Source organism: Balaenoptera ricei, chromosome 11 (assembly GCF_028023285.1).
Source record: "Balaenoptera ricei isolate mBalRic1 chromosome 11, mBalRic1.hap2, whole genome shotgun sequence".
Taxonomy (NCBI): Eukaryota; Metazoa; Chordata; class Mammalia; order Artiodactyla; family Balaenopteridae; genus Balaenoptera; species Balaenoptera ricei.
The window spans coordinates 75,966,304-75,983,006 of NC_082649.1; the positions used below are offsets into that span (position 1 = coordinate 75,966,304).

Genomic DNA, 16,703 nt, shown 5'->3' on the forward strand with positions numbered 1-16,703 from the left:
TGAGAAAAAGAAATAAAAGGTATTCAGATCAGAAGGAAAGAGATAAAATTGTCATTATATGAAGATGACATGATACTCTATATGGAAAACCCTAAAGACTCCACACAAAAACTATTAGAACTGATAAATGAATTCATCAAGGTAACAGGATACAAAATTAACATACAGAAACCTGTTGAATTTCTTTACACTAACAATGAAATATCAGAAAGGGAAAGATTAAAAAAATTTAATTTAAAATCACATAGAAAAAAACAATAAAGACCTGGGAACAAACCTAACCAAGGAGGTGAAAGACTTATAGGCTTAGAACTATAAAACATTGATAAAGGGAATCAAGATGATTCAAAGAAATGGAAATATATCCCATGCTCTTGGATTAGAAGAATTAATATTGCTAAAATGGCCATACTACCCAAAGTGATCTACAGATTTTTTTTTTTTCCTGTTTTTTAGCCGCACTGCATGGCATGAGGGATCTTAGTTCCCTGACCAGGGATTGACCCCATGCCCCCTGCAGTGGAAGTGCAGAGTCTTAACCACTGGACCACCAGGGAAGTCCAGCAGTCTACAGATTTGGTGTGATCCATATCAAATTACCCATGACATTTTTCACAGAACAAGAACAAATAATCCTAAAATTTATATGGAACAGCAAAAGACCCAGAATTGCCAAAGCACTCCTGAGGAAAAAGAACACTGGAGGCATAACTCTCCCAATACTGCAAAGCTACAGTAATCAAAACAGCATGGTATTGGCACAAAAACAGACATATGGATCAATGGAACAGAATAGAGAGCCCAGAAATAAACCCACACACCTATGGACAATTAATCTTCGACAAAAGAGGCAAGAATATACAATGGGGAGATGACAGTCTCTTCAGCAAGTGGCACTGGGATAGCTGGACAGCCGCATGTAAATCAATGAAGTTAGAACACTCCCTCACACCATGCACAAAAATAAACTCAAGCTTAAAGACTTAAACACAAGACATGACACCATAAAACACCAAAAAACTCATAGAAAAAAACATAGACAAAATGTTCTCTGACATAAATTGTAGCAATACTTTCTTAGATTAGTCTCCCGAGGCAAAAGAAAGAAAAGCAGAATCAAGATGGCGGAGGAGTAGGACGTGGAGCTCATGTATTCCCACAGATACATCAAAAATACATCTACAAGTGGAATGATTCACACAGAACATCTACTGAATGCTGTCAGATCTCTGACTTCCGAAAGGGCAAGAAAACCTCTATGTAACCAGGTAGGACAAAAGAAAAAAGACAGGAATCAGGATGGGACCTGTGCCCCAGGGAGGGAGCTGTGAAGGAGGAAAGGTTCCCGCACCCTGGGAAGTCCCCTCACCAGCGGGGAGATCAACCTGGATGGAGGGGGAGCCTCGGAGGAGAGCACAGCAACCGGTTTGCGGAAGGCAAGATGGAGAGTGACCTGCACAGATGTCAGTATCACCGCCCTGCACCCCGCAGCCTGAGACACTTGTCTGCCAGTGTGGGCAGGGTTTGGGTGCTGAAGCTTGGGCTTTGGAGGTCAGACTCAGGGAGAGGACTGGGGTTGGTTGCATGGAGACAGCCTGAAGAGGCTGGAGTGTGGAAACTGAGGGTGCACTCGGAAGAAGCCTGGGCCCTCTAGAGAGGCAAGGCATCATGTTGGGGGGCATGTGAGAACAGGGGCAGGACTGCCATAGGAGCTTCTTTCCCTGTGAACACTCTCTCAGGCAACAGGACACCACCTACCTGAGCTCTGGAGGGGGGTGCAAGCTGCCACCACCTGTGTGGTGGGCTCCAGAGGTGGGCATGGCCATGGCCGCTGCTAAGAGACCTGCGAGTGGGCTCTGGTCACTGCTCCTGCTGTCCCGGGAGGGCATGGGCTGCTGCCACCGCCGCTAGGAGAGCCGGAGCGGGTGCTAGTCACTGTCCCCACCATCCAGGGCATGCTCACGGGCAGTGAACAGGTGCCAGCTGCTGTTCCTGCTGTCCCGGAGTGCGTGGGCCACCACCACTGCTAGGAGACCCAGAAGCAGGCACCAGTCACTGCCCTTGCCGTCTGGGGAGTGTGCATGGGTGGCAAACAGGCGTCAACCACTGCCCCTGCTGTCTCAGGAGTGTGTGGGCCGTTGCTACTGCTGGGAGACATGGGAGTGGGTGCCAGCTGCTGCCCCTCCTGTCCCAGGGGCATGTGGGCCACTGACACCACTGGGAGACGTGCGCACAGGTGCCAATCACCGCCTCCACTGTACCAGGAGTGTGCATGGGGCCGCTGCACCTACACACCCCATATCAAGGGGATAACAGCCAGCACACACTGAGGAAAGAGGCAGCAAGCATCCAAACTAAAAGCAGCCCCTCGATTCCAGACAAGATGGTGGAGTAGAAAACTTGAGCTCACCTCCTCTCATGAAAACACCAAAATCACAAAAAACTGCTGAACAACTATTGACAGAAAAGACTGGAACCGGGCTTCCCTGGTGGCACAGTGGTTGAGAATCTGCCTGCTAATGCAGGGGACACGGCTTCAAGCCCTGGTCTGGGAAGATCCCACATGCCGCGGAGCAACTAGGCCCGTGAGCCACAACTACTGAGCCTGCACGTCTGGAGCCTGTGCTCCGCAACAAGAGAGGCCGCGATAGTGAGAGGCCTGCGCACCGCGATGAAGAGTGGCCCCCGCTTGCCGCAGCTAGAGGAAACCCTCGCACAGAAACAAAGACCCAACACAGCCAAAAAAAAAAAAAAATTAATACATAATAATTAAAGGTGCTAACAATTTAAAAAACAAAAACAGAAATTACGTCTTGTTTGTCAGGCATGTTGTACCCATTGAAGAAAATAGTACACATTTAAAAAAAAAAAAAAAGACTGGAACCTACCAAAACAGATATGTTACATCCAAGGACAAAGAAGAAGCCACAATAAGACAGTAGAAGGGGCACTTTCGTGATATAATGAAATCCCATGCCCATCGGGTGGGTGACCCACAAACTGAAAAATAATTATATTGCAGAGGTTCACCCACAGGAGTGAGAGTTCTGAGCCCCATGTCAGGCTCCCCAGCCTGCGGGTCTGGCATTGGGAGGAGGAGCCCCCAGAGCATTTGGCTTTGAAGGCCAACAGGACTTGAGTGCAGGAGCTCCACAGGACTGGGGAAACCAGAGACTCCACTCTCGGAGGGCGCACACAAGATTTTATGTGCACTGGGACCCAGCACAAAGCAGTGACTTCATTGGCCCCTGGGCTAGACCTAACTGTGGGTCTTGGAGTGTCTCTTGGGAAGGCGGGGGTTGGCTGTGGCTCACTGTGGGGGCAAGGACACTGGTGGCAGAGGCCAAGGGAATATTAATCGGCATGAGCTCTCCCAGAGGTTGCCATTTTGGCACTGAGACCTGGCCTCACCCAATAGCCTGCAGGCTCCAGTGTTGGGATGCCTCAGGCCAAACCACCAGCAGGGGGGTAACACAGCCCCACCCATCAGTAGACAGGCTGCTTGAAGTTGTACTGAGTTCACAGGTACCGCTAAACATACCCTTTGACACAGCCCTGCCCACGAGAGGGACAAGACCCAGCTCCACCCTCCAGTGGGCAGGCACCAGTCCCTCCCACCAGGAAGCCTGCAGGAAGCCCCTGCACCAACCTCACACACCAGGGGCCAGACACCAGCAGCAAGAGGAACTACGATCCTGCAGCCCGTGGAAAGGAGACCACAAACACAGAAAGTTTGACAAAATGAGACAGCAGAGAAATGTGTTCCAGGTGAAGGAATAAGATAAAAACCTAGAAAAACAACTAAGTGAAGTGGAGATAGGCAATCTACCTGAAAAAGAATTCAGGTTAATAATAGTAAAGATGATCCAAGATCTTGGGAAAAGACCGGAGGTACAGACCAAGAAGACACAAGAAATGTTTAACAAAGAGCTAGAAGATTTAAAGAGCCAACAAATAGATGAACAATACAATAACTGAAATGAAAAATACACTTGAAGGAATCAATAGCAGAATAAGTGAGGCAGAAGAATGAATAAGTGAGCTGGAAGACAGGGTGGTGGAAATCACTGCAGCAGAAAAGAATAGACAAAAAAGAATGAACAGAAATGAGGACAGTCTTAGAGACCTCTGGGACAATATTAAACACACCAACATTCTCCTATAAGGGTCCAAGAAGGAGAAGAGAGAGAGAAAGGGCCTGAGAAAATATTTGAAGAGATTATAGCAGAATACTTCCCTAACATGGGAAAGGAAACACTCACTCAAGTCCAGGAAGCACAGAGAGTCCCATACAGAATAAACCCAAGGAGGAACACACCAAGTCACAGATTAATCAAACTCACAAAAATTAAAGACAAAGAAAAAATATTAAGAGCAACAAGGGAAAAGCAACAAATAACATACAAGGGAATCCCCATAAGGTTATCAGCTGAGTTTTCAGCAGAAACTCTGCAGGCCAGAAGCAAGTCGCATGATATATTTAAAGGGATGAAAGGGAAGAACCTACAACCAAGAATACTCTACCCAGCAAGGCTCTCATTCAGATTTGATGGAGAAATCAAAAGCTTTACAGACAAGCAAAAGCTAAGAGAATGCAGCACCACCAAACCAGCTCTACAACAAATGCTAAAGGAACTTCTCTAGGTGGAAAAGAAAAGGCCACAGACAGAAATAAGAAAATTACGAATGGTAAAGCTCACTGCTAATAGCAAACATCCATTAAAGGTAGGAAATCATCCACAAACACATATACCAAAACCAGGAATCATGAGAAGAGGAGAGTACAAATGCAGGATATTGAAAATGCATTTGAAATTAAGAGACCAGCAACTTAAAACAATCTTTGTGTGTGTGTGTGTGTGTATATATATATATATATATATATATATATATAGAGAGAGAGAGAGAGAGAGAGAGAGAGAGAGAGAGAGAGAGAGATGAGACTGCTATATCGAAAGCTCATGGTAAGCAGAAATCAAAAATCTACAAGAGATACACACACAAAAAAAAGAAAAAGCAATCCAAGCACAACACTAAAGATAGTCATCAAACCACAAGAGAACAAAAGAAGAAGGGGAGAAAAAAGACCTACAAAAATAAATCCAGAACAATTAACAAAATGCCTATAAGAACATATATGTCAATAATTACCTTAAATGTAAATGGATTAAATGCTCCAACCAAAAGACATAGACTGGCTGAATGGATACAAAAACAAAACCTGTGTATATGCTGTCTACAAGAGACCCACTTCATATCTAGGGACACATACAGACTAAAAGTGAGGAGATGGAAAAAGGTATTCCATGCAAATGGAAATCAAAAGAGAGCTGGAGTAGCAATTCTCATATCAGACAAAATAGACTTTAAAATAAAGGCTGTTACATGAGACAAGGAAGGACACTACATAACAATCAAGGGATCAATCCAAGAAGAAGATATAACAATTGTAAACATATATGCACCCAACACAGGAGCACCTCAATATATAAGGCAAATGCTAACAGCCATAAAAGGAGAAATTGACAGTAACACAATAATAGTGGGGGACTTTAATACCCCACTTACATCAATGAACAGATCATCCAGACAATCAATAAGGACACACAGGCCTTAAATGACACATTAGACTGGATGGACATAATTGATATTTATAGAACATTGCATCCAAAAGGAGAAGAATACACATTCTTCTCAAGTGCACATGGAACAATCTCCAGGATTGCTCTCGTGCTGGGCCACAAAGCAAGCCTCAGTAAATTTAAGAAAATTGAACTCATATCAAGCATCTTTTCCAACCACAATGCTTTGAGATTAGAAATCAATTACAGGAAGAAAAACTGTAAAAAACACAAACACATGGAGGCAAAGCAACATGCTACTAAACAACCAATGGATCACTGAAGAAATAAAGAAGAAATCAAAAAATACCTAGAGACAAATGAAAATGAAAGCATGATGATCCAAAACCTATGGGATGCAACAAAATCAGTTCTAAGAGGGAAGTTTATATCAATACAATCTTACCTCAGGAAATAAGAAAAATCTCAAACAAACAACCTAACCTTACACCTAAAGCAACTAAAGAAAGAAAAACAAACAAACCCCAAAGTTAGTAGAAGGAAAGAAATCATAAAGATCAGAGCAGAAATAAATGAAATAGAGATGAAGAAAACAATAGAAAAACATCAATGAACCCAAAAGCTGGTTCTTTGAGAAGATAAAGAAAATTGATAAACTTTCAGCCAGACTCATCAAGAAAAAAAGGGAGAAGACTCAAATCAATAAAATTAGAAATCAATAAGGAGAAGTTACAACTGACACCACAGAAATACAAAGGATCATAAGGGACTACTACAAGCAACTATATGCCAATAAAATGGACAACCTAGAAGAAATGGACAAATTCTTAGAAAGGTACAACCTTCCAAGACTGAACCAGGAAGAAATAGAAAATATGAACAGACCAATCACAAGTACTGAACTTGAAACAGTGACTTAAAAACTTCCGACAAACAAAAGTCCAGGACCAGATGACTTCACAGGCGAATTCTATCAAACATTTAGAGAATAGTTAACACCTATTCTTCTAAAACTCTTCCCCCAAAATTGCAGAGGAACACTCCCAAACTCATTCTATGAGACCACCATCACCCTGATAGCAAAACCAGACAAAGATATCACTGATGAACATAGACTCAAGAATCCTCAACAAAATACTAGCAAACCAAATCCAACAACACATTAAAAGGATCATACACCATGATCAAGTGGGATTTATCCCAGGGTTGCAAGGATTCTTCAATATCTGCACATCAATCAGTGTGATACACCACATTAACAAACTGAAGAATAAAAACCATATGATCATCTCAATAGATGCAGAAAAAGCTTTTGACAAAATTCAACACCCATTTATGATAAAAAAAAGTTGGAATAGAGGGAAGTTACCTCAACATAATAAAGGCCATATATGACAAACCCACAGCTAACATCATTCTCATTGGTGGAAAGCTGAAAGCATTTCCTCTAAGGTCAGGAACAAGGCAAGGATGTCCACTGTCACCACTTTTATTCAACATAGTTCTGGAAGTCATAGCCACGGCAATCAGAGAAGAAAAAGAAACAAAACGAATCCAAATTGGAAAAGAAGAAATAAAACTGCCATTGTTTGCAGATGACATGATACTATTTACTATTCAGAAAATCCTAAAGATGCTACCAGAAAAGTACTAGAGCTCATCAATGAATTTGGTAAAGTTGCAGGGTACAAAATTAATACACAGAAATCTCTTGCATTCCTATACAGTAACAACAAAAGATCAGAAAGAGAAATTAAGGAGACAATCCCATTTACAATCACATCAAAAAGAATAAAATACCTAGGAATAAAGTTACCTAAGGAGACAAAAGACCTGTACTCTGAAAACTATATGACATTGATGAAAGACATCAAAGATGACACAAACAGATGGAAGGATATCCTGTGTTTTTGGATTGGAAGACTCAATATTGTCAAAATGACTATACTACCCAAGGTAATCTACAGATTTGGTGAATCCCTATCAAATTACCAATGGCATTTTTCACAGAACTAGAACAAAAAATTTTTAAATTTATATGGAAACACATAAGATCCTGAATAGCCTAAGCAATCCTGAGAAAGAAAAATGAAGCTGGAGGAATCAGACTCCCTGACTTCAGACTATACCACAAAGCCACAATTATCAAAATAGTATGGTACTGGCAAAAAAAACCAGAAATGTAGATCAGTGGAACAGGACAGAAAGCCCAGAAATAAGCCCCATGCACCTATGGTCAATTAATCTACTTCAAAGGAGGCAAAAATACACAGTGGAGAAAAGACAGTCTCTTCAACAAGTGGTGCTGGGAAAACTGGACAGCTACATGAAAAGAATGAAATTAGAACATTCTCTAACACCATACACAAAAATAAACTCAAAATGGATCAAAGACCTAAATGTAAGGCTGGATACTATAAAACTCTTAGAGGAAAACATAGGCAGAACACTCTTTGACAGAAATCACAGCAATATCATTTTTGATCCACCCCCTAGAGTAATGACAATAAAAACAAAAATAAACAAATGGGACCTAATTAAACTTAAAAGCTTCTGCACAGCAAAGGAAACCATAAACAAAATGAGAGAAAATATTTGCAAACAAAGCAACCAACAAGGTATTAATCTCCAAAATATACAAACAGTTCATGCAGCTCTATGTCAAAAAAACAAACAACCCGATCTTAAAATGGGCAGAAAATCTCAATAGACATTTCTCCAAAAAAGATATACAGATGGCCAAAAAGGACATGAAAAGATGCTCAACATCACTAATTTTTAGAGAAATTCAAATCAAAACTACAATAAGGTATCACTTCACACCAGTCAGTGTGGCCACCATCAGAAAGTCTACAAACAATAAATGCTGGAGAGGTTGTGGAGAAAAGGAAACCCTCCTACACTGTTGGGGGGAATGTAAATTGGTACAACCACTATGGAGAACTGTATGGCGGTTCCTTAAAAAATTAAAAATAGAAATACCATATGATCTAGCAATCCCACTCCTGGGCATACATCCGTAGAAAACCATAATTCAAAAAGATACATGCACTCCAGTGTTCACTGCAGCACTATTTACAGCAGCCAAGACATGGAGACAACGTAAACGTCCATCAACAGAGAAATGGATAAAGAAGATGTGGTACATATAGACAATGGAATACTACTCAGCCATAAAAAAAAGAATGAAATAATACCATTTGCAGGAACATGGATGGACCTAGAGATTGTCATACTGAGTGAAGTCAGACACAGAAAGACAAATATATGATACCGCTTATATGTGGAATCCAAGAAACAGGGTACAAACAAACTTATTTACAAAAGAGAAGTAGAGTCACAAATGTAGAAAACAAACTTATGGTTACCAGGGGATGGGGGTGGGAGGGATAAACGGAGATTGGGATTGACATATACACACTACTATACATAAAATAGATAATTAATAAGAACCTGCTGTATAGCACAGGGAACTCTTCTCAATAGTCTGTGATGGCCTATATGGGAAAAGAATCTAAAAAAAAAAGAGTGGATATATGTATATGTATAACTGATTCACTTTGCTGTACACCCGAAACTAACACAACATTGCAAATCATCTGTACTCCAATAAAAATTTTAAAAAAAAGAATGAAATATTGCTATTTGCAGCCACATGGATGGTCCTAGAGATTATCATACTAAGTGAAGTAAGTCAGACAGGGAAAGACCAATATTATATTTGGGTTGGCCAAAAAGTTCGTTTGGATTTTTCCTATGATGTTACAGAAAACCCGAATGAGCCTTTTGGGCAACCCAATATTGTTGGGTTAAATGTGGACTCTAAAAAATAATACAAATGGACTTATTTACATAACAGAAACAGACTCACAGACACAGAAAAGAAAATTATGGTTACCAAAGAATGAGGTGTGGGGGGGACAAATTAGGAGTATGGGATTGAAAGATACACACTACTATATTTAAAATGGATAAACAATGAGGATTCACTGTAGAGCACAGGGAACTACATTCAATATCTTATAATAACGTATAATGGAAAAGAATCTGAAAAAGAATAGATTTATATATATGTGTACATATATATATTCAGCCATATTATATATATAACTGAATCACTTTGCTGTACACCTAAAACTAACACAGTATTGTAAATAAACTCTAAAAATGCAGTTTTGATCCTCTTTGGCCTATGTTATTCATTTAACCAACATTTATTGAGTACCTACTGTGTTCCTGGCACTGTTCCCAGTGTAAATGAGACAGTATCCCTGTGCTCAGGTAACCTACTTTCAGGAAGGGGTTCAGACAAAAAAATAAGGAGACAAACAAGAAAATGTAGAGCTGCAACGAGCACTGTGATGAAAGCAAGACTGGGCAAGGTGCAAGGGAGGGACTGGGAACTTAGGGCGGACAGTGGGGAGGCGACATTTTAGGGGGGCTGGAATGGCGAGGAGGAGAGCATTCCAGAGAGTGGGAAGAGCTAGTGGAAGGGCCCCAGCGTGGGAAGGAGCTGGGCATGATGGAAGGAGGCCAGTGGGGTGGAGTGCAGGGTGTGAGGGAGACAGAAGGAAGAAGGGGCAGGCAGGTCTGCGTGACCTGGGAGCTGTGGCCAAGCCCCCCATTCTGGAGCCACTTCAATTTGCAGGGTCCCAAATTCTCGAGTTGTATTTCCTTCCTAATTGTTCTCTTAACGTACTTTGAATGGTGCCTCCCGCAGCTCCCCATCCTGCTGTGGCTTAACTTCACTAAATTCTGACGGTGGAAGACCACAGCCAAATTCTTGTCAAGCACTCTTCACTGCCACTGGTCCCCACCCACATGTTGTCCTGCTGTGCAAATGACTAGTACTTGGGGCATGTCCCAGGGCCCACAGTGGCATGTCTGAACCATGTCCTGTGACAGGTGGAGGAACAAGACGGATCCTTGGGCGGGAGGACTCTGCTTACCGCCTGAGGCAGACAGACCCCACAGTCCCTCTCACTCCAGAGAAGCAGACTCTCAGTCCCCATGCCAGCCATGTCCTCCAGCCCCACTTTGTGTTCCCTTTCTTGGAAGATTCTGATGGCAGCCCCAGAGCAATTGACAGCCAAGGAGAGTTGGGCAGGAATCCCCCAAGGTTGGGTGCCATTTTCCCCAGGCAGCTGGGACTCACTATACTTCTTCCACTAAAGCTCTTCTCATGGTCCAACCCGTGTACAAACCCACCAGCCTCACCCACCAGACCGCCAGCCTGAGGGCCGGGGCCTCACCGTGTTCCCCTTAGTATTCCTGTCCCAGTAGCAAGGTGCTCAATAACTAGTATTGACTTGCAGACACCAAAGATGCTGATGTCCCTGAGCTTGTGACGGCACCATCTTGCTGTGTCTGTGCACATGTGTGAGCATGTGTGTGTGCGTGTAACTGTATATGAGGTCAATAGCCACCATTTCTCAAGCCATACCCCATCAGTAAGAAATTATGCTATGGCCCATAATGGGATGCCATCAATAGCACATCTATTTATTACCCTAAAAAGATGTCTTCTACATGTTTGGTGAAAAATCAAAGAGCAAAATCACATATAGTCTGATTCCTCTACCCTTTTTTTCCAAGATAAAAAAGTTAGTATATGCACAGAGAACCAATCTGGAGGCGTATACACTGAACTGTTAATGGAAGTCAGTTCTAGACCAACGTATCTCAAATGTCATTACTAGCCTTCAGTCGGAATGAGTGTTAAAATGGAATTACTGGGTCATGTTTCTGGATCACTGTATTAGAATCTATGAGGGAGGGGCCTAGGAGTCTGGATTTTTAACATGTCCCCAGGGGATCTGCTTATATTTAGGAGTCTGAGCACCACTATTCTGCAGGAGAAAATTACAGGCCCTTATCCTTTGTCCCAATATTTCTGTAACGTTTGTAGCTTTAAAAAAAAAAAAAAAGCGTATATTTCTTTTGTTATCAGAAAAAAACAATAAAGGTGAAAAATATGGGAAAGAGCAACCTTTTCCAACCAACCAAATGTTCAGTCATGTACCTTTTGCATATTGGAAAATAGAGGCCTTTTGGTCAAATGAGGCTTTTAAGAGTTTACTCCAGGTAATGGCCAAATTCAACCCCAGTTCCTGCCTCCTGCCTTGATCTGTGTGGCTTGTGACGGAGGCCCTCCCATTCCCCCATAAGGTAGGACTCTGGACTACAGGGGCCTGAGGACCAGAATTTTTGCTCAGCCCCTGGAGGAATGAAAGGGGATCCTGGAGGCTGAGCACACCTATCCCACACTCCCCTCCTGTCCCTCTGAAGTTTGTTTTCTTGGGAGCTAGAGGAGCTAAAAAGAAGGGGGTAGTGAAGACCAGGAGAGGCATTCATGCGTGGAAGCTGAGGAATTTTCCTGCAGCTATAGTGGGCTAGGGCTGCAGCTTGCATTAAAAAACTCCAAAAACCTCTTTTCCTTTAATTTTTGTCCCCCTTTCTCCAAGCTGACAGGCACCTGCAGCAGCTTATCTGGGCCTACAAACATCAGACAAGAAGTTTCCATGGCAACTCCAAACTTCCTCCTCAGCCGTGTATTCAGTCTAAATCTCCAAGGCCTCTTTTCAAGGCCTCAATGAGGTTTCTGAGAAGCCACCCACAAAATAGCCTTAGGTTCCAACCTTCCCCCACCCCCAACATGGTCTGTTCAAAGGACCTGGCAGGAGAAGCTGTACTGGCTAGAAAACTTGTCATGGGATCCGTGGAGAGATTATAAAAGGAATGAGCGTTGCCTTTACAACGAGTTTGAACCAGGAAGAATTTACCCGGTGGAGGGATTTCAAGCATGAAAACAGGAAAGTGCAAGGGAGTGGGGAAGAACCAAGAGTCTTATTTCAGAAAGCTGGCTCTCAACCCAGCTGCAGTTAGGCATGGTTAATCTGGTCTCTTAGCTGCAGAAGGACCCTGGGGTGCCCCCGACCTCCAGCATATTTTAATTCACTTGTAGCTAGACAAAATATGGACAGTAGATCGAGGCACGGGGAAAGGGATGTGAGTACGTGAGTGGGTGTGTGTAGAGGGGAACCTGGGCAGACCATGGCTTGTCAAGCCAAGCAAACTTCCATAATGCCTGGCAGTGGGGTTGCCAAATGTAGCTAACAAAAATACAGCATGTCCATGCATGTAAATCAATGAAGTTAGAACACACCCTCACACCATGCACAAAAATAAACTCAAAATGGCTTAAAGACTTAAACGTAAGACATGACACCGTAAAACTCCTTGAAGAGAGCATACGCAAAACATTCTCTGACATAAATCGTACCAATGTTTTCTTAGGTCAGTCTCGCAAAGCAATAGAAATAAAAACAAAAATAAACAAATGAGGGACCTAATTAAACTTAAAAGCTTTTGCACAGCAAAGGAAACCATAAAAAAAGGGAAAGACAACCTACAGAATGGGAGAAAATATTTGCCAGTGATGCAACTGTCAAAGGCTTAATCTCCAAAATATACAAACAACTCATACAACTCAACAACAAAAAAATAAACAACCCAATTGAAAAATGGGCAGAAGATCTAAGACATTTCTCCAAAGAAGACATACAGATGGCCAGTAGGCACATGAAAAGATGTGCAACATCACTAATTATTAGAGAAATGCAAATCAAATCTACAATGAGGTATCACCTCACACCGGTCAAAATGGCCATCATCAAAAAGCCTACAAATAACAAATGCTGGAGACGGTGTGGAGAAAAGGGTACCCTCCTACACTGTTGGTGGGAATGTAAGTTGGTGCAGCTACTATGGAAAACAGTATGGAGGTTCCTCAGAAAACTAAAATTAGAATACCATATGATTCAGCAATCCCACTCCTGGGCATATATCCAAACAAAACTATAATTCAAAAAGATACATGTACCCCTATGTTCATAGCAGCAGTATTCACAATAGCCAGGACCTGGAAACAACCTAAATGTCCATCAACAGATGAATGGATAAAGAAGATGTGGTACATATATACAATGGAATACTACTTAGCCATAACAAAGAACAAAGTAATGCCATTTGCAGCAACACGGATGCAACTAGAGATGATCATACTAAGTGAAGTTAAGTCAGAAAGAGAAAGACAAATACCATATGATATCACTTATACGTGGAATCTAAAATATGACACAAATGAACCTATCTACAAAACAGAAACAGACTCACAGACATAGAGAACAGACTTGTGGTTGCCAAGTGGGAGGGGTGGAGAGAGAGGGATGGACTGGGAGTTTGGGGTTAGTAGATGCAAACTATTACATTGAGAACGGATAAACAACAAGGTCCTACTGTATAGCACAGGGAACTATATATCCAATCTCCTGGGATAAACCATAATGGAAAAGAATATAAAAAAGAGTGTATATATGGGTAAAGAAAGAAAAAAAATGCAGCATGTCCAGTTAAATTTGAATTTCAGATAAGCAATGAATAGTTTTTTAGCATAAGCATACCCATATAATATTTGAGACACACTTACACTAAGATAATATTCATTGTGTATCTGGGATTCAAATTTAACTATTTTATCTGGCAACCCTACTTGGCAGGCAGCAATGGAAGCTATGACCCCCCTTCTGGCTGCAGAGAAGCACAGTTGCTGATGTCCACAGGCACCTGGGGAGGTGTCCCTCGGTCCACGCTGCAGAGAGATGCCCTCCCTCCCTGGCAGGAACCTGGGCTGAGCTCCAGGTGGGAAACGAACCTCAGGTGGACCTTTACTACAGCACTGCATAGCTTACCAGGTATGGCCAAGCATGAGGGTCACCCCAGAGGTGACCCTTCCAGCTTAGTGGTTAAGAACATGGGCTCTGGTGTCAACCCAGATACCGATCCTGGCTCCACTGTTGGGTAGCTAGGTGACCTTCAACTTCCTGTTTCCTCATCTCTAAAATGGGGCATTCTTTTTGAGGAATAAAGGAGGTATGACATGGGAAGCCCTTCACACAGTGCCTGCCACAGCGTCAGTGTTCCAAAGTGGTAGCTGTTATCTCAGTAACCCATTTAAAAACAGTAAGATTTTTATCCAAGTGAAAAAAAATGGGATTAAAAACTAGAGTCAGTACAGTCTCAGCAACGTGAAACACACAACCCCACACAAATCTCGCATAGCAAAACTGGAAGGAGACATCCCCTAAAATTACCAGTGGCTGCTTATGGTTAATGGGATTACGGGTAAGGCTTCCCCCTCTTCATTCTCCATTTTCCAAAACATTCATGATGAACATGTATTACTTTAATACTAAGAAATTATTTTAAAATAACTTGGAATGAAAAATTTTCTCGAAGTATTATATTACGTGGTGCATGATTCCAGGCTACTGTAAACGAAAATGGCTACCATCTTGGGTTTGATGCTATAATCCCATCCTTGGGGGCTTCTAAAAGAAGGGGGCTCTTGCCTCTTTCAATAAATGGCCCAGTTGGCTCCTCATCCCCACTCTTACTTCTTGCTCTTCCTTGTGTGAGACAGCCAGAGTAGTGGCTCCAGAGGCACATGGCCCTGGGTTTGAATCTCAGCTCCACCCTTGACTGGCTGTGTGACCTCAGACAAGTCAAGTTACCTTCTGAGGCTCAGTTTCCTCATGTTTTAAAATAGAGGTTAAAAGTACTTACCTCCCTGAGAGGAGGGACTTATCCATTTAATTTATCAGCACATCCCTGTGCCTCACATAGGACTTAGTGCAGAATAGTGGTCAATAAATATTGGTTAAATGAATAAATGAATGAAGTTGATGAGAAGACAGATCTACAGTATTTGTCAGAGAGAGTGGCAATAGCTAGTGACCAGCAATCATTTGCTGTTATTAACTATTCTCAGAAGATGGGCAGACTTCGCATAGATGGACCAAAGTTTGAATGTGCTTTCTACATGTTAGTGGGATAGAAAAGTTCCTGTAGCAGGACCATGGGCATGCTGCTTAAGCCGAGCCTCAGTGTCCTCATCTATTAAATGGGGATGACAATTAGCAGTGACTTTGAAGGATTGTGAAGACTGAGTCAGTAGCACAGTGCAAGCGCTCCCTCCATGAGGCCCCAGTAACCAGCCTCTGCTGCCTTCCTGACTTACAGCTGTGTGTGGTACAGTTGCCGGGCAAGCATGTGGCCCCTGGAACGACTCTGGTATGTCTGCTATTCTGGATGTGTTGCGAGTGGAAAATGTGACTGTTTGAGTGAGCCTCACAGCTGCAGTTCCAGGTTAGAGGGAACACAGGATCTCCAGGTTAGAGATACCCTATTCTCATCTTAGTGAGAAAAAAGGAACTGGATAGGGACACCTAGGAAGAGTGTTTTGTAGGGAAATTTCTGGAGCTGAGGTTTGAAATCAGCCTCTTCGAGTTATAGAGCTCCTCGCTTTCTGCCTGCCCTGGCTCAGCCAGATTTAAGATACCCCGCCCCAGGAAGGCGCCGCCAGTCCTGAAGTCTTGCCTAGACCGTGCTTTTGGACTTAGAGAACCGTTGTTTCAAAGCTCCCAAGCAGTAACTCCGCGGCGGGATCTCCCCGGAGCGGGGCCAATCTAAGGAAGAAACGCCAATCGGTCCCAGAGCAGACTACGTGCGGGCGGCGGGCAAGCGCCGCTCCTGCAGGCCCGCGGCCAGCGGCTCCGGCTCGCCTAGCGCTTTCGGCTGCAGGGGTCAGCGGGCAGGACTACCGGGTGGGGTAGGTTCCTTGCCCAAGGCAGAGGGTAGCTTGCCTCGTGAGCCCAAGTCCCGTGACGTTTTCTAATCACATACCCCGAGCTGGCAGGGAGCCGGCAGGAGACCGATTTTCACCCCCCTCTGAACGTCTCTCTCCAAGCACAGAGTCCGGAAGGAAACACCCCAAATGCTTACTGCGGGCATGGTTTTTCTTCTTTCTACATCCCGGTACGTTCCAAATTATTTTCACACTGGCCCTATATTACATTTGTTTCATTTTCCTAAATAAACAAACTATTGTCCAGAGTAGAAAAGTAATATGTGCTTACTGCAAATGAGTAAAAAGACAAATTAAAGAAACACTTATCCAACTCGCATCCTCGAAAACCACCACCAGGTGTTTCTTTCCAAATCGTTTTCTCCTTAAATGCATACCTATAGAAAACCCGTTCCTCACCTTCCTGTAACTTGTTC

General features: G+C 42.9%; 1 protein-coding gene across 4 annotated transcripts in view; it reads right to left on the bottom strand.

Moving 5' to 3' along the window:
- The window catches only part of FAM107A (family with sequence similarity 107 member A), an 82,598-nt gene that overhangs the window by 21,588 nt on the left and 44,307 nt on the right, over window positions 1–16,703 (bottom strand). The gene's annotated exons all lie outside the window — the stretch shown is intronic.